Raw genomic sequence first — 26,680 nt, 5'->3', positions numbered from 1 at the left:
CACACTGTGCAATGGGGTTTGTGAAACGCATGCTGTCCAATGGGGTTTGTGACACACACACTGTCTAATAGGGTTTGAGACACAGACGCTTCCCAATGGGTTTTGTGAAACACACACTGTCCAATGCTGTTTGTGACACACACAATGTCCAGGGAGGTTTATGACACACACACTGTCCAATGGGGTTCGTGACACACACAATGTCCAGGGGGGTTTTTAACACACACACTGCACAAAGAGGTTTGTGACACACACACTGTCCAGTGAGGTTTGTGACACACACGCCCTCCAATGAGGTTTGTGACACACACAGTCTCTCCAATGGGGTTGGTGAAACAAACACTGTCCAGAGGGCTTTGTGAAACACACACGCTGTCCAATGTTGTTTGAGACACACACACTGTCTAATGGGGTTTGTGACACACACGCTGTCTAGTGGCGTTTCTGAACACACACGCGCTGTCCAATGGGGTTTGCGACACACACGCCCTCCAGTGGGGTTTGTGACACACACCATCTGTCCAATGGGGTTTGTGACACACACGCTGTCCAATGGGATTTGTGACACACAGGCTGTCCAATGGGGTTTGTGACACACACTCTGTGCAGTGGAATTTGTGGCATACACGCTGCCCAATGGGGTTTGTGAAACACACGCCCTCCAATGAGGTTTATGACACACACACTGTCCAAAGGGTTTTTAGACACACACGCTGTCCAATGAGGTATGACATTCCCACGCTATCCAATAGGGTTTGAGACACACACGCTGTCCAATGGGGTTTGTGACACATACACACTGTCCAATGGGGTTTTTTTAAACACACAATGTCCGAAGCGGTTTGTGAAACACACGCTGTCCAACGGGGTTTGAGACGCACTCACTGTCCAATGGGGTTTATGATACTCACACTGTCCAACATAGTTTGTGACACACACGCTGTCCAATGGGGTTTGTGACACACACGCTTTCCAATAGGGTTTGTGACAAACACGCTGCCCAAAGGGGTTTGTGAAACACACGCCCTCCAATGAGTTTTATCACACACACACTGTCCAAGGGGTTTTGTGACACACACTCTGTCCAATGGGGTTTGACATTCACATGCTATCCAAAGGGGTTCGTAGACAGACACAATGTCCAATGGGGTTTGAGACACACACGTTGTCCAATGGGATTTTTGACACACACACGCTGTCCAATGGGTTTTTTTTAAACACACAATGTCCGAAGCGGTTTGTGAAACACATGCTGTCCAACGGGGTTTCTGACACACACACTGTCCAATGGGGTGAGAGACACAGACGCTGTCCCACTGAGTTTGCAACCCCAAACCCATTTTCCTTGAAATTCCCCAAAACCTCCACCCCTTAATCTTTCACCATCAGATTCCTCCCTGTACAACTTGCACCCCAAAATCCTGCATGCCCAGATACTGAACATGCGAAACCTGCATCCACAATCCTAAGTACTTCCCCAAAATGCTGCACGTCCTAAACGTGCAACCCCAAATGCTGCACCTCGAAATCCCGCCTTCTAAAACATTGCATCCCCAAACCTGCCCCACAAACCCTTCACCCCAAACCCCTGCAACCCAAGATCCTGCTACCCTAAACACTGCACCCCAAAATCCTGCACCCCCAGATTCTCTCTCAATACCCCTACACCTCAAAACTCTGCACCCCCAAATCCTGCCCTCCCCAAACAATGAGCCCCAAAACCTTGCACCTGCAAACCCTGCACCCCCAGGCCCTGAAAACCCCAAACCTACAACCCCAAATCCCTTAACCCCCAAACCCAGCAACCCCAAACCTTGTACCCCCAGATCCTTCCCCCAACACCCTGTACCCCCAAAACCTTACACCCCCAAACCCTGCACCCTCAAGTCCTGCACCCCAAGATACTGCTACCCAAAACCCTGCACACCAGGACCCTGACCCCAACCCTGCACACCCAAATCCTGTACTCCAAAACTTCCCCTCACCCTGCACACCAAGCTCCTGCACCCCAAGCCCTGCACCCTCAAATCTTGCACCCCCCCAAACAACCCAGCACCCCAAACCATTCTCCCCCAAATCCTGCCCCTCAAATCCTACAGTCCCAAGACCTGCATCCTAAACTCTTGCCCCCAAACCCTGCACCCTGAAATCATACAGCTTCAAACACTGAAAGCCTAAATCCTAACCACTCCAAACCCTGCACCCTAAGATCTCACTACCCTACACCCTGCACCCTCAAGTTCTGAACCCCAGGAACCTGCACCCCCAGACCAGGTACCACCAAATCCAGCACCCTAAAACTCCCCAACTCCTCAACCCTGCACCCCCAAATCCTGCGCCACCTATTCCTCCAACCCCTTAACACTGCACCCTCAAAACCTGCACCCCTAATTCCTGCAGCACCAAATCTTGCAAGCTCAAAACCTCCTCCCTGCAAAGCCTGCACCCCAAACCCTGCACCCCCAAATCCTACCCCCAAAACCTTGCAGTCCTTAATCCTGCCCCTCAAATCCTGCACTCCCAAAACCTGCTCCCTAAATCCTTCTCCTCTAACCCTGCACCCTCAAAACCTGAACCCCAGAACCCGGCACACTCTACACCTCCAGATGCTGAAGCCTTAAACCCTGCATCCCCAGATAACTTCCCCTTAAAACCAATGCACCCCCAAACCCTGAACCCCCACATCCTTCTGCTACATACCCTGCACCTCCAAATCCTGCACTCTCATATACCTGCACCTCAAATAATTCCCCCAAACCCTGCACCCCTCAAACCCTGCACCCCAAACCCCAGCAGCCCCAGATCCTGCTTGCCCAAACCCTGCCCTCCGCAACCTGGCCCTACCAAACTCTTCACCCCAAACCCCTGAATCCCCAAACCCTGCACCCCAAATCCTGCACCCCGAAATCATACACCCCAAAACACTGAAAATCCAAATCCTAACCCCACCAAATCCTGCACTCTCAAAACCTGCAGCCCCATAACCCTGTACCCAAAATGTACCTTTGTACCCTTCCCCACAAATCCTTCACCCCTAAACCCTCCACCCTAAATCCCTGCAGTCCCAAATCCCGCCTATCCTTGACACCCCAACCCTGGACCCCAAACCCTGTTCCCTAAGATCCTGCTGTTCAAATCCTCCAACCCGAACTGCTGCATCCCCAAATCCTTCACCCCAATATCCTGCACCCCCAAATACTGCACCCAAAATACTGTTCCCCAAACCCTGCAGCCCCAAATCCCACATCCCCAGATCCTTCCCCCAAAAACTAATGCACCCTCAAACCCTGAAACCACAGATGCTGCTTGCCACATATCCTGCACCCCGAACACCGAACCCCAAAATCCTGCACTCTTATAACCCTGCACCTCAAATAATTCCCCCAAACACTGCATCCCCAAATTCTGCCCCCCAAGCCTGCCCCTCCAAACCCTGCACCCCTAAACCCCGCACTCCAAACCCCTGCACTCCAAGATCCTGCTACACTAAACCCTGCAACCCCAAATCCTGCCCCACAATCCCTGTATTTCCAACCTCTGCACCCCAAAACCCTGCAGCTCGAAATCTGAACCACCAGATCCCGCACTCCAATATCCTGCAAACCTAAACCATGAACCCTTGAAGCATGCACTCCCAAATCCTTCCCCCAGATTCTTTACCCTGCACCCTGAACCCTAAATCCTGCCCTACCAAACTCTTCACCCCAAATTGCTGCACCCCAAATTCCTGTTACCCTAAACCCAGAAATCCCAAATCCTGCAGCCCAGATCCTACAGTCCCAAAGCCAGCACCCCAGAATCAAGTCAGATCCTCCTGCCAAAAACCCTGCAACCCAAACCCTACACCCCGAAATTCTGCACCCCTCAACCCTGTCCCCCAACCCCTGAACTCCCAAACTCTGCACCCCCAATTCCTGCACCCCCAGTTCCTGAACATACGAACCCTCGACCACCAAACCTCACCCTAAAGCCCTGTACCCCAAGATCCTGAATTCCAAACTCTGCACCCCTCCAGATCGGCGACGTGAGGGCAGCGGTGACACAGCCAGAGGGGCAGCATGCGCGTTCTACAAGTTCCGTTTAGACGTTTAAAGATGCCGCCTCGTGGTCAAAATATTAACTGCACCGGTCCGACTGCACGTTCTTTCAGGAACTGATTTTTACGGGACAAATAAACCGCCCGGCACGTTAAATGGGAAAGTTACCTGCACTCCACCTCAAATCGCCTCTCCATCGGAGAAGGGAGTATTGCGGCTGGGCATAAAAGGAACAGCAGCTCTAACCTCTGGATTCCTTCTGGCTCTGGGCATGAAGGAGATAACCACAGCGCCACGCAGAAAGGAAAGGAGATACTGACAAGACAGATGCCTGGGTCTTGCCTACAGCTTTTGTGTGGAGAGTTTTCGTTCCTGGATGTTACTTACTCATCTTTGGAAAGACAGGGCCAAGGCTATGTCCAGAACAGGAAACTCTATTCCAGTGAAGAGAAGCTGCTAAATTCATGTGTACCGTGATTAAAGTACAAAGAACTTACCCATCATTAACCACTGACATGATAAATGATTTCTAACCACCCACAAAAGGAGGAGACATTTTCCAAATTTTAGATCCTCTTGCATGACAAGCTGGAGACAGAAGATTAACTTGTCTAGAAGCAGGGTGCTTAGCTTATGTTTGACTAGAAATTAATGGTTGTATCGTAAGTAAGAAACGAATCAATTACTTATGTAAGTGTCTACTAGTTGTGCTTCTCAGAGGAGCGGCCAACGTGGAGAGGGCGAGCAGCGGACACATGAAAAAACGCTCAGAAGCCCCGCCGAAACAGACTGCATGTCTGTCAAAAGGCGCTAGATGGCAGCAAAGACCGTGAAATAACTAACTTCGGTCTAGCCCTAAGTTTATTCTTACTGTAAATGCGCTGTATGTTAAAATTTTCCCCAAATTAAAAAGAATAAGCAATAATTGTGTAAATGTAAACAAGACAAGCGTCCAGTCTTTGGAGCAGTTATGGAAGATAATAGCCAGTGCTGTTAAATGAAAGAATGCCCGCTTAAGAGTATAGACTTTGCTGTTAAGTTCATACCTTTGTTTCACCAGGGTACCTCTTTGGATATCAGCAAAACACCCTCCACATCTGTAAGATGGGCAGAATTATCACAAAAGCAAGACTTTTAGTTCCTCACACATAGATATTTAATCCCTCTAGTACAGCCTTGTCACCTGCATTGCTCCCTCCCCTTTTCCTGCACTTCTCTTTCACTAAGTCCTGGAATCTCCCTACAGATGGGAAGAAGACACCAGCATTCAGGCACTCAGCTCCCTCCACCTGTAGAGTATTCAAAAGTGGGCCAGACAGTACCTACCAGAAATAAGAAACTCTTTTCCCTGGGCATTATAAGTGGCCAAACAGAGATAGCCAGATACTTCTCCACCCTGAACCTTGTAAGGCACTGACAATGATTCTCTCCCCCCATCCTTATGTAGTCATTACCATTTAAAGAACGAATAGTGTGGGGGACTGCTAACATAATGATATGTGAATTCTGACAGCAATTGACCAGTTTTGGGTCAATCTGCTGTTTTCACCTTAGACATCTGGAAGCCTGAGCGATGAGTTGTTTAACATATATCTCGACATTGTAAGAGGGTGTCCGTTAGATGAACTTTGCTCACTGTAGTCATAAAAAACACACCCACACTACTGAAGATGCCAACCAAGCATGAGACCCCTCCTCAGTGAACATGCATAGTATTAAAATTATTGTGTAACCAATAAGCAAATGTGTGACTGATTGGCTCTTTAGCACTGCCCTGAGGGTGTCAACGTAGTGATAGGTTTTGGTATACAATGACTGGCATGCTGCCTGTCTAGCAGCTAAACTTGTGCTACTCTGAAATGAAGAATATCTCATCTCTGTTTCTACGACTGATTTGCTGCACACTGGGAACAGACTGCCACTCCAGAAACAACATCTCCACTACCTGTTTCCCAGAGAAATGAACGTATGCTTTGAACCTGTTGCAAAACACTTCCTGCAGCAGGTCTCTTGAAATTGCCCTATCAATGGTGGAATCTTTTGACAGAGATCCCAGATGCCTAGCTTCACCATCTTCCAGTTCAATTGTATCTGCCCCATTGGAGTGGCAGTCTGTTCCCAGGGTGCAGGGTTTGGAGTGGTTAGGATTTTGGCTTTCAGTGTTTGAAGCTGTATGATTTCAGGGTGCAGGGTTTGGGGGCAAGAGTTTAGGATGCAAGTCTTGGGATTGTAGGATTTGAGGGGCAGGATTTGGGGGAGAATGGTTTGGGGTGCTGGGTTGTTTGGGGGGGTGCAAGATTTGAGGGTGCAGGGCTTGGGGTGCAGGAGCTTGGTGTGCAGGGTCAGGGGAAGTTTTGGAGTACAGGATTTGGGTGTGCAGGGTTGGAGACCAGGGTCCTGGTGTGCAGGGTTTTGGGTAGCAGTATCTTGGGGTGCAGGACTTGAGGGTGCAGGGTTTGGGGGTGTAAAGTTTTGGGGGTACAGGTTGTTGGGGGAAGGATCTGGGGGTACAAGGTTTGGGGTTGCTGAGTTTGGGGGTTGAGGGATTTGGGGTTGTAGGTTTGGGGTTTTCAGGGCCTAGGGGTGCAGGGTTTGCAGGTGCAAGGTTTTGGGGCTCATTGTTTGGGGAGGGCAGGATTTGGGGGTGCAGAGTTTTGAGGTGCAGGGGTATTGAGAGAGAATCTGGGGGTGCAGGATTTTGGGGTGCAGTGTTTAGGGTAGCAGGATCTTGGGTTGTAGGGTTTTGGGGTGAAGGGTTTGTGGGGCAGGATTTTGTGTGCAGGGTTTGGGGAGCAGGATTGATGGATTTGGTGGTGCAAGGTTTTGGAGTGCGGGGTTTGGGGGAGCAGAGTTCAGGGTTGCAGGGTTATGGGCTTAATGATTAGAGGGTGCAGAGTTGTAGAAGGCAGCGTTTGGGGGTGCAATGTTTTAGGAGGCGGGATTTCGGGGTGCAGCATTTGGGGTTGCACGTTTAGGACGTGCAGCGTTTTGGGGAAGTACTTAGGGTTGTGGATGCAGGTTTCGCATGTTCAGTATCTGGGCATGCAGGATTTTGGGGTGCAGGGTGTACAGGGAAGGATCTGATGGTGAAAGATTAAGGGGTGGAGGTTTTGGGGAATTTCAAGGAAAATGGGTTTGGGGTTGCAAACTCAGTGGGACAGCGTGTGTGTCTCACCCCATTGGAGAGAGTGTGTGTCACAAACCCTGTTGGACAGTATGTGTTTCACAAACCGCTTCGGAGATTGTGTGTTTAAAAAAAACCCATTGGACAGCGTGTGTGTCTACAAATCCCATTGGATAGCGTGTGAATGTCAAACCCCATTGGACAGAGCGTGTGTCACAAAACCCCTTGGACAGTGTGTGTGTCATAAACCTCATTGGAGAGCGTGTGTTTCACAAACCCCATTGGCAGCGTGTGTGTCACAAACCCTATTGGAAAGCGTGTGTGTCACAAACCCCATTGGATACCGTGTGTGTCACAAACCTCATTAGACAGCGTGTTTGTCACAAACCGTATTGAAAAGTGTGTGTGTCACAAACCCCATTGGACATCGTGTCTGTCACAAGCTCTATTGGACAGCGTGTCGTGTCACAAACCCCATTGGACAGTGTGTGTGTCTAATGCATTTTTCTCTATTCCTGTAGCAGCAGAGTGCAGGCTGCAGTTTTCTTTCACCTGGAGGGGCATCCAGTACACATGGAATCGCTTGCCCCAGGGGTGGAAACGCAGTCCTACCATCTGCCAGACCACGCTGGAGCAAGGTAAATCTCCAGAACACTTGCAATATATTGATGACATCATCGTATGGGGCGACACAGCGAAAGAAGTCTTTGAGAAAGGTGAGAGAATAATTCAGATTCTTTTGGATGCTGGTTTTGCCATAAAACGAAACAAGGTCAAGGGACCTGCACGAGAGATCCAGTTTTTAGGAATAAAATGGCAAGATGGACGTCGTCAGATCCCAATGGATGTGATCAACAAAATTGAAGCAATGTCTCCACCTACTAATAAAAAGGAGACACAGACTTTCTTGGGTGTTGTAGGTTTTTGGAGAATGCATATTCCTGACTACAGCCACATATAACTATATGGGAATAAGTATATTATGTACAGGAGTCTGCGCCATGATGTGTAACCAACGGTGTGCATGTGCAATGATGTGACTACATAGAATCCATGCACGAGTTTTTGAGTGTGTACATAAGTTTTTTTCCCCCTCATCTCCAAACACGGTTTCCCAGCTACTTAATTTTCTCTCACAGACCTGCTGCAGGAAGTGTTTTGCAACAGGTTCAAAGCATACATTCATTTCCCTGGGAAACAGGTAGTGGAGATGTTGTTTCTGGAGTGGCAGTCTGTTCCCAGTGTGCAGCAAATCAGTCGTAGAAACAGAGATGAGATATTCTTCATTTCAGAGTAGCACAAGTTCAGCTGCTAGACAGGCAGCATGCCAGTCATTGTATACCAAAACCTATCACTACGTTGACACCCTCAGGGCAGTGCTAAAGAGCCAATCAGTCACACATTTGCTTATTGGTTACACAATAATTTTAATACTATGCATGTTCACTGAGGAGGGGTCTCATGCTTGGTTGGCATCTTCAGTAGTGTGGGTGTGTTTTTTATGACTACAGTGAGCAAAGTTCATCTAACGGACACCCTCTTACAATGTCGAGATATATGTTAAACAACTCATCGCTCAGGCTTCCAGATGTCTAAGGTGAAAACAGCAGATTGACCCAAAACTGGTCAATTGCTGTCAGAATTCACATATCATTCTGTTAGCAGTCCCCCACACTATTCGTTCTTTAAATGGTAATGACTACATAAGGATGGGGGGAGAGAATCATTGTCAATGCCTTACAAGGTTCAGGGTGGAGAAGTGTAGAGCGAGATAAGGACTAAGCAAAACAAGTCAATTCAATGTGAATCACACTAAGCCATTTATTACAGAAACAAGTCTCCTTATATACGTAACTATATTCTAATCATGCGTCCACGCTCCAAGCATGGATTCGTTAAATGAGTATCGTGGGCTGTCCGTGCTCTGGAGTCTCACTGATGATACGTCCGATGATTCATGCCACGCCAGGACCCGGGTGATTGTGGAACGCCCCTCTTTCTCACAGCAGACTCTGTTCTCGAAGCGGCCTTGAGTTCCTTTGAGCCTGACTAATTCAGCAACAGAACTTTATCTATAAAAACCCATCCACAGAGAAGTATCTGGCTATCTCTGTTTGGCCACATATAATGCCCAGGGAAAAGAGTTTCTTATTTCTAGTAGGTACTGTCTGGCCCACTTTTGAATACTCTGCAGGTGGAGGGAGCTGAGTGCCTGAATGCTGGTGTCTTCTTCCCATCCGTAGGGAGATTCCAGGATTCTCTTTCACTAAGAGAAGTGGAGGAAAAGGAAAGGGAGCAATGCAGGTGACAAGGCTGTACTAGAGGGATTAAATATCCATGTATGAGGAACTAAACGTCTTGCTTTTGTGATAATTCTGCCCATCTTACAGGTGTGGAGGGTGTTTTGCTGATATCCAAAGAGGTACCCTGGTGAAACAAAGGTATGAACAGCAAAGTCTATACTCTTAAGTGGGCATTCCTTCATTTAACAACACTGGCTATTATCTTCCATAACTGCTCCAAAGACTGGACGCTTGCCTTGTTTACATTTACACAATTATTGCTTATTCTTTTTAATTTGGGGAAAATTTTAACATACAGCGCATTTACAGTAAGAATTGAATAAACTTAGGGCTAAGCATAAGCTAAGCACCCTGCTTCTAGACAAGTTAATCTTCTGTCTCCAGCTTGTCATGCAAGAGGATCTAAAATTTGGAAAATGTCTCCCCCTTTTGTGGGTGGTTAGAAATCATTTATCATGTCAGTGGTTAATGATGGGTAAGTTCTTTGTACTTTAATCACGGTACACATGAATTTAGCAGCTTCTCTTCACTGGAATAGAGTTTCCTGTTCTGGACATAGCCTTGGCCCTGTCTTTCCAAAGATGAGTAAGTAACATCCAGGAACGAAAACTCTCCACACAAAAGCTGTAGGCAAGACCCAGGCATCTGTCTTGTCAGTATCTCCTTTCCTTTCTGTGTGGCGCTGTGGTTATCTCCTTCATGCCCAGAGCCAGAAGGAATCCAGAGGTTAGAGCTGCTGTTCCTTTTATGCCCAGCCTCAATACTCCCTTCTCCGATGGAGAGGCGATTTGAGGTGGAGTGCAGGTAACTTTCCCATTTAACGTGCCGGGCGGTTTATTTGTCCCGTAAAAATCAGTTCCTGAAAGAACGTGCAGTCGGACCGGTGCAGTTAATATTTTGACCACGAGGCGGCATCTTTAAACGTCTAAACGGAACTTGTAGAACGCGCATGCTGCCCCTCTGGCTGTGTCACCGCTGCCCTCACGTCGCCGATCTGGAGGGGTGCAGAGTTTGGAATTCAGGATCTTGGGGTACAGGGCTTTAGGGTGAGGTTTGGTGGTCGAGGGTTCGTATGTTCAGGAACTGGGGGTGCAGGAATTGGGGGTGCAGAGTTTGGGAGTTCAGGGGTTGGGGGACAGGGTTGAGGGGTGCAGAATTTCGGGGTGTAGGGTTTGGGTTGCAGGGTTTTTGGCAGGAGGATCTGACTTGATTCTGGGGTGCTGGCTTTGGGACTGTAGGATCTGGGCTGCAGGATTTGGGATTTCTGGGTTTAGGGTAACAGGAATTTGGGGTGCAGCAATTTGGGGTGAAGAGTTTGGTAGGGCAGGATTTAGGGTTCAGGGTGCAGGGTAAAGGATCTGGGGGCAGGATTTGGGAGTGCATGCTTCAAGGGTTCATGGTTTAGGTTTGCAGGATATTGGAGTGCGGGATCTGGTGGTTCAGATTTCGAGCTGCAGGGTTTCGGGGTGCAGAGTTTGGAAATACTGGGACTGTGGGGCAGGATTTGGGGGTGCAGGGTTTAGTGTAGCAGGATCTTGGGTGCAGGGGTTTGGAGTGCAGGGTTTAGGGGTGGAGGGTTTGGAGGGGCAGGCTTGGGGGGCAGAATTTGGGGATGCAGTGTTTGGGGAAATTATTTGAGGTGCAGGGTTATAAGAGTGCAGGATTTTGGGGTTCGGTGTTCGGGGTGCAGGATATGTGGCAAGCAGCATCTGTGGTTTCAGGGTTTGGGGGTGCATTAGTTTTTGGGGGAAGGATCTGGGGATGTGGGATTTGGGGCTGCAGGGTTTGGGGAACAGTATTTTGGGTGCAGTATTTGGGGGTGCAGGATATTGGGGTGAAGGATTTGGGGATGCAGCAGTTCGGGTTGGAGGGTTTGAACAGCAGGATCTTAGGGAACAGGATTTGGGGTCCAGGGTTGGGGTGTCAAGGATAGGCGGGATTTGGGACTGCAGGGATTTAGGGTGGAGGGTTTAGGGGTGAAGGGTTTGTGGGGAAGGGCACAAAGGTACATTTCGGGTACAGGGTTATGGGGCTGCAGGTTTTGAGAGTGCAGGGTTTGGTGGGGTTAGGATTTGGATTTTCAGTGTTTTGGGGTGTATGATTTCGGGGTGCAGGATTTGGGGTGCAGGGTTTGGGGATTCAGGGGTTTGGGGTGAAGGGTTTGGTAGGGCCAGGTTGCGGGGGGCAGGGTTTGGGTAAGCAGGATCTGGGGCTGCTGGGGTTTGGGGTGCAGGGTTTGAGGGGTGCAGGGTTTGGGAGAATTATTTGAGGTGCAGGTATATGAGAGTGCAGAATTTGGAGGTGCAGGGTATGTAGCAGAAGGATGTGGGGGTTCAGGGTTTGGGGGTGCATTGGTTTTAAGGGGAAGTATCTGGGGGTGCAGGGTTTAAGGCTTCAGCATCTGGAGGTGTAGAGTGTGCCGGGTTCTGGGGTTCAGGTTTTGAGGGTGCAGGGTTAGAGGAGAAGGATTTAGGGAGCAGGTTTTGGGAGTGCAGGATTTGAGGAGAAGGATTAAGGACTGCAAGGTTTTGGGGCTAGGATTTGGGGGTGCAGGGTTTGGGGTGCAGGTTTTGCAGGGAGGAGGTTTTGAGCTTGCAAGATTTGGTGGTGCAGGAATTAGGGGTGCAGGTTTTGAGGGTGCAGTGTTAAGGGGGTGGAGGAATAGGTGGCACAGGATTTGGGGGTGCAGGGTTGGGGAGTAGGGTTTTGGGGTGCTGGTATTGGGGGTATCGGGTCTAGGGGTGCAGCTTCCTGAGGTTCAGAATTTGAGGGTGCAGGGTGTAGGGTAGTGAGATCCTCGGGTGCAGCGTTTGGAGTGGTTAGGATTTGGGCTTTCAGTGTTTGAAGCTGTATGATTTCAGGGTGCAGGGTTTGGGGGCAAGAGTTTAGGATGCAGGTTTGGGATTGTAGGATTTGGGGGGCAGGATTTGGGGGAGAATGTTTTGGGGTGCTGGGTTGTTTGGGGGGGTGCAAGATTTGAGGGTGCAGGGCTTGGGGTGCAGGAGCTTGGTGTGCAGGGTCAGGGGAAGTTTTGGAGTACAGGATTTGGGTGTGCAGGGTTGGAGACCAGGGTCCTGGTGTGCAGGGTTTTGGGTAGCAGTATCTTGGGGTGCAGGACTTGAAGGTGCAGGGTTTGGGGGTGTAAGGTTTTGGGGGTACAGGGTGTTGGGGGAAGGATCTGGGGGTACAAGGTTTGGGGTTGCTGGGTTTGGGGGTTAAGGGATTTGGGGTTGTAGGTTTGGGGTTTTCAGGGCCTGGGGGTGCAGGGTTTGCAGGTGCAAGGTTTTGGGGCTCATTGTTTGGGGAGGGCAGGATTTGGGGGTGCAGAGTTTTGAGGTGCAGGGGTATTGAGAGAGAATCTGGGGGTGCAGGATTTTGGGGTGCAGTGTTTAGGGTAGCAGGATCTTGGGTTGCAGGGGTTTGGGGTGAAGGGTTTGTGGGGCAGGATTTTGTGTGCAGGGTTTGGGGAGCAGGATTGATGGATTTGGTGGTGCAAGGTTTTGGAGTGTGGGTTTTGGGGGAGCAGAGTTCAGGGGTGCAGGGTCATGGGCTTAATGATTTGAGGGTGCAGAGTTGTAGAAGGCAGCTTTTGGGGGTGCAATGTTTTAGGAGGCGGGATTTCGGGGTGCAACATTTGGGGTTGCACGTTTAGGACGTGCAGCGTTTTGGGGAAGTACTTAGGGTTGTGGATGCAGGTTTCGCATGTTCAGTATCTGGGCATGCAGGATTTTGGGGTGCAGGGTGTACAGGGAAGGATCTGATGGTGAAAGATTAAGGGGTGGAGGTTTTGGGGAATTTCAAGGAAAATGGGTTTGGGGTTACAGGATTTGGGGAGGCAGAATTGGGTGTGCAAGGTTTGGGGTTTCATAACCTGGGGGTACAGGGTTTGGGATTGCAAGGACTGGGGGAGGAATTTTGGGTGCAGGTTTTTGGGGGAAGGATCTCAGGCTGCAAGTTTGGGCGAGTGCAGGGTTTGGAGGTTCAGGGTCTGGGTGTGCAGGCGTTTAAGGTGCAGGATTTGGGGTTGCCTGATTTGGGGGTGCGTGTGTGTGTCACAAACCCCATTGGACGCTGTGTGTGTCACAAACCCTATTGGAAAGCGTGTGTGTCACAAAGTCCATGTCAGGGTGTGTGTCACAAAAACCATTGAGCAGCGTGTGTGTGTCACAAACCCCATTGGCCAGCGTCTGTGTCTCAAACCCCATTGGATAGCATGTGTATGTCAAACCCCATTGGACAGTGTGTGTGTCACAAAACCCTTTGGACAGTGTGTGTGACTCTCACCCCATTGGATAGCGTGTGTTTCCCAACCCCCGTTGGACAGTGTGTGTATCATAAAGCCCATTGGATAGCGTGTGAATGTCAAACCCCATTGGGCAGCGTGTGTGTCACAAATTCCGTTGGACAGAGTGTGTGTCACATACCCCATTGGACAGCGTGTGTGTCACAAACCCTATTGGAAAGCGTGTGTGTCACAAACCCCATTGGACAGCGTGTGTGTCACAAACTCCATTGGACAGTGTGTGTATCATAAACCCCATTGGACACCGTGTGTATCTCAAACCCCATTGGACAGCTTGTGTGTCTCAAAACCCATTAAACAGCGTGTCTGTCACAAAGCCCTCTGGACAGTGTGTGTGTCACAAACCCCATTGGACAGTGAGTATGCCACAAACCCCGTTGGACAGCGTGTGTTTCACAAACCACTTCGGACACTGTGTGTTTAAAAAAAACCCCTTGGACAGCGTGTGTGTTTCACAAACCCCATTGGACAGCGTGTGTGTCTCAAACCCCATTGGATAGCGTGTGTATGTCAAACCCCATTGGACAGTGTGTGTGTCACAAAACCCTTTGGACAGTGTGTGTGTCATAAACCTCATTGGAGGGCTTGTGTTTCACAAACCTCATTGGGCAGCGTGTGTGTCACAAATTCCACTGGACAGAGTGTGCGTCACAAGCCCCATTGGACAGAGTGTGTGTAACAAACCCTATTGGAAAGCGTGTGTGTCACAAACCCCATTGGACAGCGTGTGTGTCTAAAAGTCCATTGGATAGTGTGTGTGCAAGAAACCCCATTGGAACGCGTGTGTGTGGCACAACCGCCATTGGACAGAGTGTGTGTCTCAAACGCCTTTGGACAGTGTTTGTGTCATAAACCCCATTGGACAACGTGTGTGTGTCACAAACCCCATAGGACAGCGTGTGTTTCACAAACCCATTGGGCAATGTGTGTGTCACAACCCCCATTGCATAGCGTTTGTATCTCAAACCCCATTGGTCAGCGTGTGTGTCTAAAACTCTAAAACTCACCCTCACAGTCAAAAAGTTTTTCCTGATGTTCAGATGGAACATCCTCTGTTTCAATTTGTAGCCATTGCCTCATCCTGTCACAATTTTGTAGTTGCTTATCTACATTTTTTCATAGCTTACATGCTATGCTGTAAGCGGATGATTGTAAGACATTCGTTGTAAGTAAATAGGTTGCGAACGTTACTGTTACTAATCTTAATAAAAACTTTTTGACAACAGCTATCATGGTGATCTACAAAAGAGATCAGTATTTCCCACCTTAGTAGTAAGAGAAGAGGAAATGAGCTATCCAGTCTGTCACATATGCAGCACCACAGCAACACTTGGGCCAGAATCCAATACTAGGGAGCACCCAAGACTTTACAAATACAGTCACAGACACAGTTCTAGCCAAAAATTGCTTTACAGGTGAACCAAGACTTTGTTTACTTTTTCCTGGAGCATAAAAAGCAATTGCTTTGGGATTATGGTTTTTTGTATTTTTCTCCTGCTTCTAAATTGCAGTTCTGCAATTCAATGTGAAATCATGAAGTCAAACACATCATTGTTAATTAGAAGCCTACTGGCACATTAACAGACTAAAGCGACTACTGAAGGGCTGATATAATAATATTCCTGCAGAAGTGCAATGGGAACCAAAACAAAATTAAGGTTTCATTGTGCCCAGAAACATGTAAAAAGTGGGCTGGATCCAATTTTGACCTAGAACAGGACCTCCGCCTACATCCTGTGTCACACCAAACGGTGCTCAAGAGGACACAAGCAAGTAGAGCAGCACTGGCAACACCAATTACACTCAGTACTTGCAGCTCCCAAGTACTCAAACTGACAAGGTGGGGCAGTGCAAGGGCAGTTCCCATTTCATTTTAAATAAGGATTTAAAGACACGCTTCGACTTTCTAACTCCTTATGTAACTGTGGCAGAATGCAACCCTCCCCCGCTTCTCTCCCCCTCTCTGCCCCCACTCTCCCCCTCCCTCCTTCAGTATGGAGGAGTGGGCACATCCCCCTCTCTCCCGGCTTCCGTGGGCCTAACAGCTTCTTTGTCTGGCCCCAGAGCACCCTGACCCGAGTCGTTAGTGACGGTAGGGAGTGCAAAAGCCGCTGGGCGCCCACGCCCAGGGTGGGGGATGTTTTCGGGAGGCTTCTGGGAACAGGAGGAATGACTACAGTCAGGTCAAGGTCATATAAACGGGACTCTCGTCGAAACTTTCCCCCTTTTGCCGTGGAGTTTCTCGGAGCACGAGCTTAGCCACTGCCGCCAGGAGCCACGGCCCCCCCCCCAGCTCCCTGGATGGAGTCTCTGCTTGCCTCGCCGCCACGGCTGTGAGTAAACTTCTCGCAGGATTGCGAGTATATTTATACTTTCCGTGCACGTTTGCACACGTACTTTAAATTATTTCCTCGCACAACCGCGAGTGTATTTTCCTCCCGTGCTTCCACGAAAGCACGTGTAATATTCCGTGCACACTTGCATGTGTAAGTAAATTAACTCTCGCAGGATGGCGAGTGTATTACAAATTTACTCTCGCGGAATCGCGAGTGTACACTTTCCCACTTTCCGTACTCACTACGAGTACGCGTATCTCTTTAAAAATAATCCTGCTACGGGCTTGGGCAAGTGTGTGCTTCTCCGGGACTCAGGGGCGACTCCGGCATTGTTTTGAGTGAAGCCACGTGCATGCACTCTGTGGACCGCCTGTTGTAGTGGTTGCTGCCCCTAAATAAGTTTCCTCAGCTGATATCCGAACCTTTATTTAAGTCACTTTTGGAATGCTAAAACTCTGTTTTCACCGGTTTAATAAAAGTTGTTTTGGACACTGTTGTCCCTTAAATTAACCTCGGGGTAATATTCCGTGACAGTAACTAAATGTGAGAAACAGATGATCTAAAAATTGTTTTTCTGACTTGCGTGAAGATGGGTTTCAATTCTGACTGAACTCTTTTGCTGCAGCTGGGGAGACATTCAAAACCTAGCCCACACAAAATCCCACATATCAAACTCACCTGAGCAATAATGTCTAAACTGAAGCCCAAGCTCTTGTATCGCTTCCTTGACTGATACTGGCAAGTTAACAACGTGCAAACCCCATTCCCAAAGACTTTCTTATGCATGAAGATGGATGCTTTAAGGCTTTTTTCCCTGATTGCTTGCCTTTCTGGAATACATTTTACCATTATTCAAGGATCAGAATGAGGATTAGAAAGAATATTACACAACAACTCTTATCATTGTGTTCACTGATGTGATTTCTCAGACATTAAATCAGAGAGAACACGGAAACTGGAAGATGCAAAAAAGTCATGCTTAGAATGCAGAAAATAAAATAAAAAACATTTCTTATGTGAGATAGTGTCACGGAATGCACCCCGAGGTTAAACCGGTGAGAAACAGGGTTTTAGCACTCCAAAAGTGACTTAAATAAAGGTTCGGATATCAGTTGAGGAAAATTATTTAGGGGCAGCAACCAAGACAGCAGGCGGTCCACAGTGTGCATGTACGTGGCTTCACCCAAAACAATGCCGGAGCCGGCCCTGAGTCCCAGAGAAGAACACACTTTCCCAAACCCGGTGCGGGATTATTTTTAAAGAGGTACACGTACTCGTAGTGAGTACGGAAAGTGTACACTCGCGATTCCGTGAGGGTAAATTTATAATACACTCGCAATCCTGGGAGGGTTAATTTACTTACACGTGCAAATGTGCACGGAATATTACATGTGCTTACGTGGAAGGACGGGAGGAAAATACACTCGCGATTATGCGAGGAAATAATTTAAAGTATGCGTGCAAATGTGCACGGAAAGTTACACGTGCATATGTGCACGGAAGGAAAATACACCCGCGATTCTGCGAGGGTAAATTTTATACGCGCTCATATGGAGCACGGAAAGTTATACGTGCATATGTGCACGGAAAGTATAAATATACTCGCAATTCTGCGAGAAGTTTTACTCACAGCCGTGGCGGCGAGGCAAGCGGAGTCTCCATCCCGGGGAGCTGGGGGGGGCCGTGGCTCCTGGCGGCAGTGGCTAAGCTCGTACTCCAAGAAACTCCATGACAATGGGCGGAGTTGCGACGAGAATCCCGTTTTTGTTATCTGATCAGACCTGACTGTAGGCATTGTTTTAGTTCCTCTGCACCCCCCACACTGGCTGTGGGTGCCCCCGAAGCCTCCCAAAAACATCCCCCTCCCTGGGCGTGGGTGCCCAGCGGCTTCAGCACTCCCTACCGTTGCTAATGACCCTGGTCAGGGTGCTCTGGGGCCAGACAAAAGAAGCTGTTAGCCTCAAGTAGCCGGGAGAGAGGGAGATGTGCCCACTCCTCCATACTGAAGGAGGGAGGGGGAGAATGGGGGCAGAGAGGGGGAGAGAGGGGGGGGGTTGCATTCTGCCACAGATAGCTATTATATATTGAAAAGATTAACCTTGTAAAATCACATGATAAAAGATACATACAAATTTCCTATATTGGAACAGGACAACCTATTTCAATGCTACTGGTTTCCCCAATGGTTTTGATGATTCTTGACCTTCTAATTTCAGTATTAACATTATTTTCCACAGTCAAACATATCCATTGTAGCATTAATCTTTAAATAAATCATTATAGAACCTGAATATTGATGGCTCACCCTAAAAAGCTGATAAAAGCCGTATGGAAAAAAAGCCTCTTCTTTTTGGTAATTTATAATGTACTTAACTTTTTTTCCCCTCTGAGGCAGTCTAAGTTTTTTTGTTTCTTTCTCCAGCTTATACAATGGGACATCTAAATTCAATAACTTTTTGGGAAGTTTTAAAGTTTGTAGATTTGTCCTTCAGTGCTTACACCAAGACTGTCCTTAATAATATGGCTTTAAACAACCTATGTTGCACTGCATTAAAATGTATCTTCCACATTAAATACAAATATAACATTGTTTGCACAGTATTTGCATTCTCACATAAGTATTTTTTCCTTTTCCCACATACTGAGTAAAATATTTGAGTTAAAATGAAACATTGATGAAATTTTGCAATAAATAAATGTCAAGGGTTTAGATTGTGGGGTGACAATAAACAACCCCCCCCGCCACTTCCCCCTTTTGCCCCTCCCTCTCCCCCCTTCCCACTAAGGACAAAAATTACAAAACCAATCATGAAAGTCTCAGCAACTGCAGAGCCGGCAACCAAAGTCCTGGGTTAGACTCTGCAGCCAACTGGAGCTGGATTCAGTCTGTCACTAGGCCTCAGTTCGCAGGGACGACTAGCAAGGTCCTCTCCTAATGTCGGCCATAAGCAGAAGGGAAAAAGGGAAAGGGAAAAGGGACGAGATCCTCGTGATCTCCCACTTTTATATGAAGTATTCACGTGAATGGAATGTTATACACAGTTGGTCAGTTACTTGGTCACCGGTTTCTCGTTGCCCCTCTTGCAAGATATGCATCCATGCTTATCAATAAGTTTGCATTCCATTGCTAGCTTTACCAAAACATGTGTCTGCTTCTCCAGGAAAAGGCAGCTAATATGAAGGCTTTAGCTGACAGGCAAAATCACTAAAAGAGAAACTTGTCTTTAACAAAACCAGGACATTCCACCCCTTATAATATGCCATTCACTGAATACTTAAACCTTATCAATACAATCTATCAACACAATCTGACTAATCACTACTACTATATATATATATACATATGTACATATATACACAGGAGTAATTAATTAGTGGACCATCCTTTAAGAAGTTAATTAAGTTCATTTTGTCACAACAGTCTCCCAGGGCAGGAAAAATGGTACAAGTGCATCTCATGACCACTGTTTGTGGGTTAAAGACATCAGCTTTGAAGAAGTTGTCAGGCGCCACTCGAAGAAGCTAGCTCTGGTTTCATCATCGCTGTCTTGATCTGAAAGACACTTATTAAACACTGTTAGTATGGCAATTCACATCCTGCAGTTCAGTATTGCATATTTTCACCTAAACTCAAATCCCCTTGAGGTACACACCGAACTTCTCCATCCTTAAGCATCACCCACCAGGTGCTGCCAGGTCCCTGGGCAAAAACAATCCCACGAATGGGCTTGCCTTTGCCTGAGGCAAGAGTAACCCAGACTGCCTTTCCTAACATTTTTGTCCTGTGTACTACAGGGACTTTATCTCCTTCCACAGTACGAAGAATTTCTGATTGGCCAGGCCCGGCTCGATTGGTTGATCCCCTAGTATTGACCAACCAAGTGGCTTTTGCTAAATGTGAATCCCAGTTTTTAAAGGTTCCACCACCAAGTGCCTTTAGTGTAGTTTTTAGCAAACCACTGTACCTTTCAATTTTCCCAGAGGCTGGTGCATGATATGGAATATGATATACCCATTCAATACCATGTTCTTTGGCACTATTGTCTATAATACTATTTTTGATACTAGCAGCATATGAAGGAGTTCGAGCTGCTTCAGAAGTGATCGGGACTGAAGCACAGCTCCTTCTGGCACCTCGACTGCCGGTGCTGAGCTGGATGTTCAAAGGGACGGTTCCCTCTCCACATCATGCAACCGAAGTTACATGGAGTAAATGGATTGCACTGATCACGCAACGAGCTCGAATTGGAAGTCCCAATCGCCCAGGGATCTTAGAAGTGATTACAGACTGGCCAGAAAGCAAAGACTTTGGGATGTCTCCAGATGAGGAGGAAGTAAAACATGCTGAAGAAGCATCACCATATAATACGCTTTCAGAGACCGATAAGCAGTATGCACTGTTCACAGACGGATCCTGTCGTCTTGTAGGAAAACATCGAAGGTGGAAAGCTGCTCTGTGGAGTCCCACACGACAAGTTGCAGAGGCCACTGGAGGACAGGGTGAGTCTAGTCAATTTGCAGAAGTGAAAGCCATCCAGCTGGCTTTGGACATTGCTGAACGAGAGAAGTGGCCAATACTTTATACTGACTCATGGAGGGTAGCAAATGCCTTGTGGGGATGGCTACAGCAATGGAGGAAAAGCAACTGGCAGCGCAGAGGTAAACCTATTTGGGCTGCCACACTGTGGCAAGACATTGCTGCTCGGCTAGAGAGCCTGCCTGTGAAAGTTCGTCATGTAGACGCTCATGTGCCTAAAAGTCGAGCCACCGAGGAACATCTAAACAACCAACAAGCGGATCAAGCTGCTAAGATTAAAGTAGCTGAGGTGGACTTGGACTGGCAACATAAAGGTGAACTTTTCCTAGCTCGGTGGGCCCATGATGCTTCAGGGCATCAAGGTAGAGATGCAACATATAAATGGGCTCGCGATCGAGGGGTGGATTTAACTATGGACACTATTTCACAGGACAATAAAGAAATCTGATTTTAAATCCCTCTTTCAAAAAGCAATTATTTATGTATTGATACTATGAAGAGTATTTATGAGTCTGGGTTTAAAAAGTTCTATCTGGTACCTGGTATTCTTTAGAAATACACTTAGTATAGACAAACAAGACATGCAGAGAAGTTACTGGACACCACTGACACTGGCAATTGTCACCTGCACTGTGTGTGAAGTCCCTTTGGCGTTTTAACTCTGGGCCAAATTGTCTCAGAACATCATGCATTTGCTATAGACTAAATCACAATTATTGCAAAGTGAAGACAATTACTGCATAGCAGCTGAGGCTTGGTAACATATGGCCCTGAAGCAACTTCTTTGTGTAACTGAGCCCTAAGTGATATTGAAAATCCATGTGGTTTATGCTCCTTAAGGGCTTTGAAATTAGAATTATGTTGCCTAGTAAAAAGTAGGTGCTTCTGAAATTTGTAACTTTCAGTAATATTGCTGTTTGCTATTTGATTTTATTTTGTTTTCCCCTTTTTTCTTTCATCACCTCTCTCACTGTTGATTTTTCCTACTCATAGAAGCATAATTTAAAAAATGTTCTTTGCCACTTCTATGGAATTTTTATTTGTTTTATTCTTACACAGTTTTGTCAAAATTTTGAGGATTTTTTTGGGGTGAAATTAAACTGGAAAAATACTTGATAAAATAATACAAAACCTAGATTAAACTTTCATCATGATTTGAGAGTGAAGGGTGACTAGTAATCTAGTCAGCATGTTAAGAATTCAGTATATCTGTTAAGGATTTTTTCATCTGTCAGCCCTGAAAACTAAGCATGAGATCTCACAATGTATCTCATGATGGCTTCTTTCTTATTCATGCCTCATCAGCCCCAGTAACAGGAGAAGACTTGGATCTACTTCCATCTACTTGATGGTGGGTTCACTATTTTTCATTCTGTTTCTTTTTCTTTTTTTTTGTCGCTCAAATATACTCGTACCACTCATTGGATGGTTATGAGGTTCACAAGTGTGAAAACATAATATTCACAGAATGATTCTGTGTTACTGATGGAAATATTCTATAGAAGAGATGTCCACAGGAAAAAGAGGCGTGTCATTTCTTCATTTCTTTTAAAGTATTCATTCTCAAGGCCTATTGTGTTTTTTTGTTATTATTTGTGGATTTGTTTGTTTGGTCTTGTTTCTTTGGTGGTTTTGGTTTGGTTTGTGTGTGTGTTTGTTTGTTGTTGTGGGTTTTTTTGTGGTTTGTTTTTTGTTAACTTTTACATTCATAAGAACGCCTGCTAGTTGGAAAAGATGCTTTTACAGAAGGGTTTTAACAGGGTATTGTTTATTTTCCTTTTAATTTTCCCAGCCTTTATTTCAATGCATACAATTGAACTGAATAGGAAACCATTCCTATTTTATGGGGAAATTAATTCTACCACTTGTCTCTTCCCAAGAAGGTACTCCCTCTTGAGCACAAGGCCTCCATCCTTTTGACAGAAAGTTATATAGTTTATATAACTATAGTTATATAGTTATATTTATTTATTCTAAATAATTCTAAAATGCTTTCTTCAATAATTTTGCACCCCTGACTCCCGTCCACACGAATATCTCCTGTTTTGACAAAACACTTTATATACAAACTGTGTTAGGAATAATAGCCAGTATGTCAAGCTGGGTAGTTAAAACTATCCTGCATTTTTCATAGAATCGTAGAATCATTTCAGTTGGAAGAGACCCTCAGGATCATCGAGTCCAACCAGAACCTAACTCTAGCACTAAACCATGTCCCTAAGAACCTCGTCTAAATGCTTTTTAAACACCTTCAGGGATGGTGACTCCACCACTTCCCTGGGGGTTTAATACATTTGTAAAGATTAAAATATATTTGCAGGTGAGAATTTTGAAGGGAAAAAAAAAAAGAGTTTTAGTGGACAGTTTTACTAGTTGAAGCATTTCGGATAATTCAAGTAACTCCCAAAAAATCAGTGGTTTTCAAGCAACCAGCAGGTTTAAAAAACTTCAAGGAGAATACCTTGTCCTCTCTGTAAACCATATCACCCCCTATTCATTACTATTTTATTTCATATGATTAACTAATGTTTTATTAAAAAAGCCATATCCGCATGAAGTAGTACTGATTGCTTTTTGTAATGCGCATTCTGATTTGTGGATGAAAGTATTGTAGATCATAATCACAAGGTTTGCTTACCCAGAATGTTAGCACACTTCAAGGAATATTCAGGCATGTTTCAAGGACTTTAAACATGAAAAGTGGCAGATAGGATTTGTTATGAATGTGGCTCAAAATCTCAATATTCTTTCCCTTGACTAGTACAAGAAAAGTGTTTTATGTTTTGTACCAGGCAACTACATTTGATACAAAAAGGTATTTATGCTTTGAGATGTTTTAAATCAGACTATTCTTATCTGACATTTCCATTTAAAAAAAAGTGAAAATTTACAAAAGTAATATTACATAGCTATTAATACATACAACCTGATTATTTAATATTGTCCCTAGTTATTAAAATGAAATATTTAAATACAGAATACACTTGCATTCCTTTGTGAAGGATTCAGGAAATTTAAGTAGATTGCAGAGAAGTAAGCACTGCTACTATAGGTAGCGTGCTTCCTGTATGCAGATTAAATCCAGATAGTTCACGTTCCTATACACAGGTAAACACAGCACTAGCAAGCAAAACAAGCATTTTACTTACTAACTGTGGTTTAATGAAACATCTAAACAAAGAATGCACATAAGCATAAGGTAAAACTCCAAATTATGAAGATGTTCATAAACACCAGATGCTCTCCTGATGTATGTGCATTAGCAGAAAAGGTACTGATGAATTTAAAAGGCTCAATGAATTAAATTAGAAATGGATACTCAGCATCAAGAGAGCTGATGCCTCAATATTCATCTTTTCTCATGCCATTCATCTTGTTGAGCTCAAACATGTAAGAAAGATAAAGTGAAAAATAAGAATTTGCCATACGGAACCAATGGCTAAAACTCCAACAGTTTAGAAGTTTTCTAAATCATGGTAAAAAAAAAAATAGATTCCCATAATACTTACAATATAGTTTATCTGAGACCTCTGAATAATTCTGAAATGCCTTCTTCAGAAATCTTGTGCCCCTCAGGAATTAGTCAAAATTACCTGCCTCCACAGTAGCACTTTTGTTTGGACAAAATAATTTTAAACACAAACTGTATTGCAAATAACATCAAACAGAAATCAGACAAAATATTGTAACCAGAAAATAAACTGTCCTCAGAAAGATCGAATACACTGGCAATTAGTTATGTCTATTACCTTTACATCCTGTTACACTGCTAATTCCATTCTTCATCTTCTTGATATTCTCTAACGAAACTACCTGCTGATCCCTGAGCCTAGGACATTTCCATCCAGCTGCAATGTCATTTTTCATCAGCTTCTCTAACCTACCAAATTCTAACTCAACCTGATCTCAGTCGTCATGGAGCTGAGCCATCCCCACCGTCACCACTTCAAGTATGGATACAGCTGCAGTGAACATGCTTCTCTGAAGAGAGCAACTGCTTCTTTAAATACAGTATCATAAGCCTACATGCAAAATTCTGGTTAGTCTTACTGTGAATAACATTCCTTTTCTCTGGACAAAGCCTGGACAAAATTCTAGAAGTACTATATTTAGGCATACACATATACAACATCTGTATGGAACTGTAGCCCACCATGACTTTAGTGACTGCTACACTGATCCTACTCTTGAAACAAAGGTTTTCTACCAGTAACTTTCCTTTAGACACCTCCTGACAGAATCACTTCATCCTATGCACTTTGCAGAACTATTGCAAGGTACAACTGCTTTACAGACCAACAATAGCTAGAAAGAGAAAGTTATATCTGAGTAGCAAACAGCACTCTGAAGAGGTCTGAATAGCGATGAATTTTAAACTGTAGGCACAGAATAAAGTAATCTTAGCACCCTTAGAATGGTTAATTCTCTTAATTAAGTCAGACATATCTGCATCATTTATAAGTATCAGTTGAAAGGATGTGATATGCAAGATAACCTGTAAAAACATATACACAGCTGAACGCAACATTCCTGTTTTTTTCACCCTGGGAAATACTGCAGTAAATTCACGTATCTGGTCAATAGAGAAAGGTCAAGACTTTCTGAGAGCCTCTAAAAAGCAATCCAGAAGCTCTAAATAAACTGCTGAGATAAAATGGGAGCTATCAAGATACAATTGGGAAACAGCAGGTTCAGGAACACTGCTAGAATTCAGGCCATTTGAATGCAGCCACATTTTCTCTCATCGTTTGATTATATTAGATCTCTATTTAAAGTGGCAATAAAATAGATACAATGACTACGTACATAAGTTAATTATGATTGCATTTTTCCAAGTTATTTGATGGAAGCCGGTAGGCCATGATTTTTATCTATAAAAAGGTACTACTCATGTGTGTTTTATGTTGAACAAGAGTTTCCATGTGGCAAACACCAAAAAATATGTATTTTAGAGAGTATATAGTAAATTTGGAGGCTTTTTCTTTGTAAATCCTTGTCTTGCGATACCAACGCAATGCACTTTTCTTGAGACTGACCCTTCTTAAATGATACACGAATGTCTCTACCATGAATGATTATACAAAGGGAAAATTTCAGTAGAAAGTACTGGACATGGGAAAGGTAGGGCAAGTTACAAGATTTGACATGCAGTAGAAAATCTTTTTGAAAAGTTTAGATTTACTCAATTTAATTCTTTCTCAGTCTAAAGCAGAGGAATTATGGACTTAAGGAGAGGAAGTAAGGTATACATGAACATACATACATTTGAAACAAATACTATTTTCTATTTATTAAGCCAGAGCAAATCTAAACAGGATAAAAATTCCACTGTAGGTTTACTGCTACATAGCATTAAATGCACTTCCCTTAGCAATCACAGTCTCAGTCCTGTCTAGTATCCAAAAAGGTACCTCAGTTATCTCCCCTAGAATAGTGTTATATAAAAGAGAGAGTAAGCATAGTGCCAAATGAAAAGTGTGATCTCCTCTGTGCCAAAAAGTATTTTCGTTTTCTCCCCTCTATTTTTGGAGTCTCATTTTGGCTTTACATGGCTCTCTTTTACTTAGCATTCTTAGCATTTATTTTTTTTTTTAACAGTTCCCAAATTCATTACTTTCTTTCAAAAAGGCAACTGTTGATTACTTTTTTGTTCAACATTTTTTTTAGAAAAAGATTGCAATTCAAGTGCAAATAAATTCCATCAGTCTATTTGATGATATCTTTTCTCCCTTGCAAGGTGAATTACATCAGGCTAACGGGATAACATGATCAGTGCAAGACTTCATACAACAGATTTTGTGTGGTGGACCAGTAAAAGTACCAGAGATTGTCACAAGAGGTCATCAGGAGAATTACTAGGAAGTTCTCCTAATCCATGTATAGCAAACACAATGCTCGTTATCCCATAGCCAATGAAGTCAATCTTTGAACCTTAAACAAAAGGAAACAAACAAACAAACAAACAAATCAGAAAACTGGGGGTTTTTTTTGTGATTGCACATGAGACTACACCTAAATATTGTCCCATGTGTATTCAGAA

The sequence above is a fragment of the Nesoenas mayeri genome (assembly GCF_963082525.1).
Source record: "Nesoenas mayeri genome assembly, chromosome: W".
Lineage (NCBI taxonomy): Eukaryota > Metazoa > Chordata > Aves > Columbiformes > Columbidae > Nesoenas > Nesoenas mayeri.
The sequence above is the reverse complement of the archived record's forward strand: the minus strand, read 5'-3'. Positions refer to the sequence as shown.